At 37.2% G+C, this 7,713-nt stretch overlaps 1 pseudogene; it reads right to left on the bottom strand.

The window, feature by feature from the left end:
• Nucleotides 1-941, bottom strand: LOC106803022 (olfactory receptor 2G3-like; annotated as a pseudogene).
• Between the last annotated feature and the right edge of the window lie 6,772 nt (nt 942-7,713).

Raw genomic sequence — 7,713 nt, 5'->3', positions numbered from 1 at the left:
TTAAGAGCTCTCATGTCCTCTTGCAATAGCTCTCCTTAAAACTCCTTTCACATCCTGGTTCCTTAGGCTATAGATCAAGGGGTTGAGCATAGGTGCGATCACAGTGTAGAACACCACAATGATCTTGCCCCCAGCGCTGGAGAACTTTGACTGGGGTCTCATGTACATGAAGATGGCAGTTCCATAGAATAAGGTCACCACTGTCATATGAGAGGCACAGGTGGACAGTGCCTTGTGTCTCCCAGAGGCTGCCCGCATCCTGAGAACTGATAGAAGGATTCGGGCATAGGAAACAGCAATGAGGAGAAAAGGAATGAAGACAATGATAATACTGAAGATAAAAACAACCAGCTCGGTAAATGAGGTGTCAGCGCCAGCCAACCTCAGGACGGAAGGTACCTCACAACAAAAGTGATTCAGGACACTGGGCCCACAGTAGGGCAAACTCAAGTGAGGACATTGATAATCAAGGAACTCAGGAAGCTACTGGACCAAGAAATGGCTGCCAGTTGGACACAGGTGCTTTGGTTCATAATGACAGTATAATGAAGAGGAGGACAAATGGCTACATATCTGTCATAAGCCATGACACCAAGGAGAACACACTCAATCATGTCAAAGGAGAGGGAGAAGTACATCTGAGCAGCACAGCTGGAGAATGGGATGGTCTTCTTGTTTCCCACCATGTTGGACAGCATTTGTGGGACATTAGTGGATGTGTAGCAGATATCCAGAAAGGATAAATTAGTGAGGAAAAAGTACATGGGGATTCGGAGATGAGGTTCTATCTGGATAATAGTGATAATAATAATATTACCAGCCACTGTTAATAAATAGAAGAACAAGAACATAATAAAAAGAATGAGCTGCATCTTTCGATGAGATGAGAGCCCCAGGAACACAAATTCAGTCACTGTGAAGTTTGTTTGTATCATATCCATTTCTCAGGCAACCACCCTCTTCCAGAACTATCCACTCACCTGAAGACAAAAATCAAATGCACTATATGTCACAGTGTTGGAAATTCAAGACACAAGTAAGAAAGCAAGGAGAAGTCTTGGTCTGACATTACATCTTGAGTATCTGAATTGTACTACAAATAGAAAGCTTTTCTTTGGTTTTTGGAAGGAATACTCTCTTGATGAGATTAAGAATTTCAAACTCAAATGCTGATTAAGTTAAGCAGATATCCTTGAATTATTTCTAAGAGTATGCTCTTTTGCCTATTCATAATCTTTCTAAACTCTACTCATTTTTCAAAGCCTTACTCATGCCTCACCTCTTCAAAAAGACCCAATTATGTCTTGGTTCTACACCTAACAGTAGAGCAGCATGATGCAGCACTCACATAAAAAGCAGTGAAGGGCATTGCTTCATGTGCTATCCACCAACCTAAAGGTAAAGACAGCAAAAGCAGCCTGTGGTTCTTCTGTATCATCCTGATGCAACTTTCTAGTCTTAGACACCCTGATACCCTAAAGAACAAAGACTGTGCACACCAGCAACAAAACCAGTCATAGATCACAGTAATTTCCAATTCTCCCAGCTTCACCACTTCCAGACTGTGGGGTCTCAGATCGTTTCATTATGTATAAAATAAGAATAATGATGGAATCAATTTTTTGAGGATTGAATTAAATAATGTGTATAAAGAATTTAAGACAAAGTCTACATGTAGGAGACAATCCATAAATAACATCTATTATTAATAGCTCTAATAACATTCAGTAATGCTGAATGTTTACAGACAAATGCAGAAAACATTTGTCTGTAATTTTCTTCTCTAAAAATAACCATTTCAGAGAAATAATATTATTAAAATAAATAGACCAGTTAAAGGTACTAAGTCTATTCACTGAGAGCTCCTTAGCCCACACCCTGTGCCTACTTACTTAGTTTATGCACAGAGATAGTATGTTTGGTTAACTGACTTGTAGCCCTGAGCATATTAAAAGCAGTGACGTAGAAAAATTAGGGGTAATGAAGAGTTCTAGAGGTAGGCACAGTTACGATAGCAAGAAGTTGACAATCATTCATCAACTCATTTGTTCATCCTTTTTTAATTCTTTCTTCCTTTCAAAAATATCTTTTTGATAATCTAGTGTGTACCTAATGCTGGGCATACACTGGTAAACACAACAGACATTTTCAATCTATCATAGAGTATTCAGGTCAGTAGAAAGTTGCAACGAAGGAAACAAACTGGTTCCTGAGGGATTGGGGAATCTTATCTAGAAAACATTTAAGAACCAAGTAAGTAGTTGCACGAAAAAGATCACTCTATGCAAAACATCCTTTTTCAAATAAGACTGATTCGTATGTAATATGTTGTAGAGGCCTCGCTGATATTTTGATTTAAGTCATGTCTTTTCAAATCAAATAATTCAATTAACTAGCTAACTAAATTATCTAAAATATGAAGTCCAGGGATAAAGGAGAGATGGGCCCATAAAGAGGAGAAAGAAGTTAAGTCACTGTCCTGTTTTCATCAAGAGTAGTAAGAAAGGGAGTGAGCAGGAGAGGTTAGAGGGTTCCCTTCCAGGACCTCTAAATAGCAGTAGAAAGTTCTGTTGCAAGGAAAAAAATGTTTGGGTGACTTTTAGGAGTTAATGACAACAAATGGCATCCACAGTGAGTTTCTCAGTTGACAACAAGATGGCACACAATTAGGAGGTCACATGACTAGTAATGAGGTTTGTGAGATCTGCCACTGGAGAGCAAAGGTTACATGCCTGGCTCCACCATGAGCCAGCTGAGAGGCTTTGCACAAGTCATGCCACCAATCTGCGCCTAGCTTTCTTTATTTGTAGGATGGAGGCAAGAGTAGCATCCTCATAGAGTTGATGGACAAGGTAAATGAGATAATGCACATAAAGCACCTAAAACAGAATTAGGCATATGTAGTAAGGGCTCAATATTTGTGAACTATTATCATTATGATCCATGGGATCCTCATCAGAGGATCTTTGTTAAGTGTACAGAACAGGAATTACTAGCACTCCTCACCCTCCACTCAATGACACAGAGACTAAGGCTTTAAGACGGTAAACAACTTGTCCGAAATCACTTGAGGAATTACTGAATATACATGCAAGCACCTACAATACACATGTATATAATGTATCTATATCTATATTTATAGTAAAAAATAAAAAAAAATACTGAAAATAATGGTCTTGGTTCCACAAGCATGCATGTATATTTAGAATTGTGTTCATATAAAGGAATATAAATATATTGGTTCAACATTTAAACACTGTTTACATTTTGAAGACTCAATGAAATAACACACTCCCGGTGCCAGCCTGGTGGCGCAAGTGGTTAAGTGCGCATGCTCTGCTGCCGTGGCCCGGGGTTTGCTGGTTCGGATCCCGGGCGCACAACGACGCACCACTTGGCAAGCCATGCTGTGGTGGCGTCCCAGATAAAGTGGAGGAAGATGGGCATGGAAGTTAGCCTAGGGCCAGTCTTCTTCAGCAAAAAAAGATGAGGATTGGCAGATGTTAGCACAGGGCTGATCTTCCTCAAAATAAATAAATAAAAAAAAAATAATAATAAGACACTCCCTCAGTTCCTCTAAACGCATAGGTGCCTCAAAGAGCATTTTTAGTCACTTGATGGTTGCAACTACTGAAAGTCAGTTAGAACCCATTCAGTTGTCAGTTTTTCAGGATGTAAATCTGTTTCTGTTCTTATCAGAACACACAGAGTTGCATCTCCATCATAAGGATAAGAGCAATAAAGATACTTTTGTAAATAATACCCACAATATGAAGCAAACTCATCAAATTAAACATGAGACCGCAAAAGCCCTGGATGTTTTGTAATTACCTGTAGATTCTGTATAGGCATCTCAATCAAACAAGCGGTCTCCTAGTTAACTGTACACACTTCATTTTACCTCACAAGGCAACAGCTACTATTGCCAAATGCCTTCTTCCATTTTGTCTGTCTGGAAAACTCTTATTCAACCTTTTAAATACTAGGCATGCATGGAATCCTCTTTGAAACCCTCCTTAATTCACCCAGACAGAGTTAATCAGAGGCCCCTCTGCTGAACCATTCCCATCCTTTGAACTCTATTGTTGTATTTATGTGTGCATGTGTGTGTGTGTGAATAAAAATTTATTAGTCTATCTCTTCAATTGACTTTGGATTTCTAGGAATCCTGTCATGTTTATTTGTTTTTTCCGTTCCTTAGCACATAATAAGCACTATTAAATGTTGATAAAACTTAAATAAAACATTGTTATTTCCTACTTTTCTTAAGTCTTGAGCTCAGATTAAAAATAAATTCACCCTTATGGTAGTCACGATTTTAGTCAAAGAATAAAGTCAAGGAAAGTCATTTACTCCTTAATAGTTTCTTTTTCTGAACAATACTGTCTCATGCTCAAAAATGCCACCTAATTCAGTTTGAAAAAAAAGAAAAACAGTTGATGTGTCTTGAAGCCAAGAAGGTACAATGAGTGCTAACTACTATTTTACTCAAGTTCAGGTTATTTTGGCATCATATAGACACAGCATATTAGGCATTTTATGTATTATGTGAATAAATGACTCATTTTTCCATTCTGCAAGTCACAGGAAGAATCTAAAATATATGTGACACCAAACTAGAAAAGACTAATGTTCCCTCATAAATTCAGGATTTTTAAAAGCTAACTCTTTAATCTTTTTAATTTAAATCACGTGCATATCGTTTCCTCCAATGTGTAATTAAATTGTTTATTACGTTTGGTAGACAGATTTCATACATAGCAGTGAAATTGTTGACCTTAGTTAATAGCTCATTTTCTAAGAACAATTTTGCAAGGCATTATAGTCTAGAGGTAAGCATCAACTCTGGAGAAGGACAACCTGAATGTGAATTCTGACTCCATCATTTCTCTGCTGGGTCACTTGGATAAGTTTCTAAACTTCTCTAAGCCTCATTTTTCTCCTGTTAAGTGGGAACTATATTGATACTTAATTCATAGGATTATCTTGAATACATTAGAAAGTACATCTAGCAATTTTAGCATAGTATCTACACATAGTAAGAACTTAATAAATTATAGCTAACAATACTGAATAAACTACAGGTTTTTCAATTTGCTAGAAATATACTTGTATTCTAAATATGGAAGGACCATAAGACATGATCATATTGGAAGTACTTGCCATTTCACTGTAGAGATGTTTAGAGCCTACACAAACTCATGTAAACCCTATCTGTGTTTAGTATTGCCAAAATTTGTGATGTCCTTTCATTGGTTATCAGTTCATCAGACAATGAAACGTATTATTAAAAGATCAATTTAAGGACTAAGAAGAGTAAAGATAGCATCATTTTTCTGTCCCATACTAATTAGGGAAGAATATTAGGAAGGCCTACCAAGAAGCCCACAAATATTTTTCTAATGAATCCATCACTGAGTTATGAAAATTATACTAGAAAAAGAATGATCATTTTTTTAATAAAAACACCACTTACAGTACTTACAAATTACACTGTAGATGGTAATTTACCACTTAGTGTGAATTTGTTTCACAAGTCCTCTTGAATAGATAGTTGGGATCTGCTTTTGATAAACAATGGAGGAAAAAGAGGAGAATATGAAAGCAGAGGATTGTGGAAGGCCATCATCTAAGAGAGAGCCAACCCCTAACATCAGCAAGAATGCTATGTTGGAAAAGATCATAATAAAAGTTAACAAATTTTGGTGTTTGACCCCAACTAGACCACATCTAGGCCTGAAGGGAGAAGGGAAAAGAGCAGTTATCGGAAAGCAGAGAGAGACAGAGAGATTTCGTGGTGAGGAAAACCAAACAAAACCCATGGCAGGGGTCTAGGGATGAATGTGGGCTTCCTTGACGGTGCAGGGATAGAGTCTGGGAATAAGTCTTCTGAACACAGTCTTTTCTCTCCTTCCAGCTCCTCCTCTCATTGGTCAAATTACTTGATACAGTTTATACTTGTTGGTCTCCTGGAGCAGAGAGCACGATGGAAAAGGATGGCTGTCGATTTAGAGGGGCAAATGGACAACATCCAAGCATCCTACAGAAATATCACTACCTATGTGTCTATCAATATTCAAATGTACATATGTGGATACATATCTGTTATATATATGTAGATATTAGAATTCAGTAACACTCAATGCTGAATATGCAGGAAAATTATAGTTGAATTCATCTATCACTGGAGACTCACAGTATCTAAACAAAACCTTTCTGAGTCTTATTAAAGATTGACCTGCCTTTGTCAATGCATAATTTTATTTAATTGCCTTGTTTCCTATTTTCCCCAAGTTACAAAACCATGAGGAATTCCATGGATATAAAACCTTTGGGATCTACTAACTGTTATAAGAGATTCTGGGACAAGCTCACTTGAATACTGGAATGCCGGAATGAGGTCTTGCTACATACGAATTTCGGTAAGTTGTGTGATTCAGGTAGTACTGATGGCACAGAAATTTTGTTTCTTCTCACAAAGAGTCAATAGCTGTTTACATTCTGTTATATGACAGGAACTACAAAGCCTCACTGTCATACCCCATCATCATTCTATGGCAGTTTCTGAAACTGCTGAGAGGAAAAACGGAGACAGCTTTCTCTACTATTTGTGCTGAGAAAGGAAAATTTATGTTAAAGGAAGGAATGGAAAATAAAAATATACAGTTGACACACACACACACAAAAATAGCCATTGAGAACCATTCACCAAAAGAATGAGCTTTTTTGAATACCTCAAGAGCCCTAGAAGGCAGCAGACTAAAAAGAGATGTTTATAATCATGCTCAAAATAAAACATGAAAAATTTAATTTTTTTAAAATTTATATTTGTCCCAGAAGTCAGGAAAACACAAGGAACATTTAAAAAGAAAGTTAAATAACAGCTTACCATGACTGTCAGTTTATCATAGCCACTAGATGACATTGGCCACAAGAAGACTCCTTTCTTAAAGGAAAATTTAACCTGTAACCAAGAATCTGTGTTTAAGACTCGAGGGAAACATGGTGAAATTATATGCACTATTTTGTTTGTGTGTGTTTGTGCTGTGGTATAAACATTTTCTATTGAGAAGATCCACAGATTTCAAGTTCCTAAAGGTGTTAGTGACTCAGAAAATGTTTATAACTATTTCTAAAGGAATGGAGCATAAGACAGAGAAATAAAGAAATCATCAGAAGGCGGAGTGGGCACCATGATGGACAATTTGGACTCCTCAAGAGAGCTCCGGGCCAAAGGAGAGGAGGCTTGACTAGCAGAGGAAAATAGCAAAAAGGGAGGGTCTGAGAGACCTTTGTGGTGATGGACTAGGTCAGATTGTTGTGGTGGTTACACATATGTACGCATATGATAAAGTTGCATAGAACTACATGTACAGAAACACACAAAGGAGTGCATGGAAAACTGGTGAAATCTGAACAAAGTTAGTAGACTATACCAATGTTAATTTCATGGTTGTGATATTATACTGTGTTTATGCACTATATTTATAACATTTATTACCACTTGTGGAAAATAAGTGGGGCACAGGAACAATCTGTGATTTTTTTTTTTGGCAAGTTCCTGTAAATCTATCATCAATTTTTAAAAAAAAACTTAAAAAAGCAAACCAAAGGCTGCCTGGGACAGTGTGGGGCAGGAAGGAGTAGAATGGAAGTATTACATAATCACTAAGAAATTTTGGGAGTTCAGATACGTTCATTATCATGATCATT

Source organism: Ceratotherium simum, chromosome 34 (genome assembly GCF_057802395.1).
Source record: "Ceratotherium simum simum isolate JZ-2026a chromosome 34, ASM5780239v1, whole genome shotgun sequence".
Taxonomy (NCBI): domain Eukaryota; kingdom Metazoa; phylum Chordata; class Mammalia; order Perissodactyla; family Rhinocerotidae; genus Ceratotherium; species Ceratotherium simum.
This window is presented reverse-complemented; position numbering and strand designations above follow the sequence as displayed.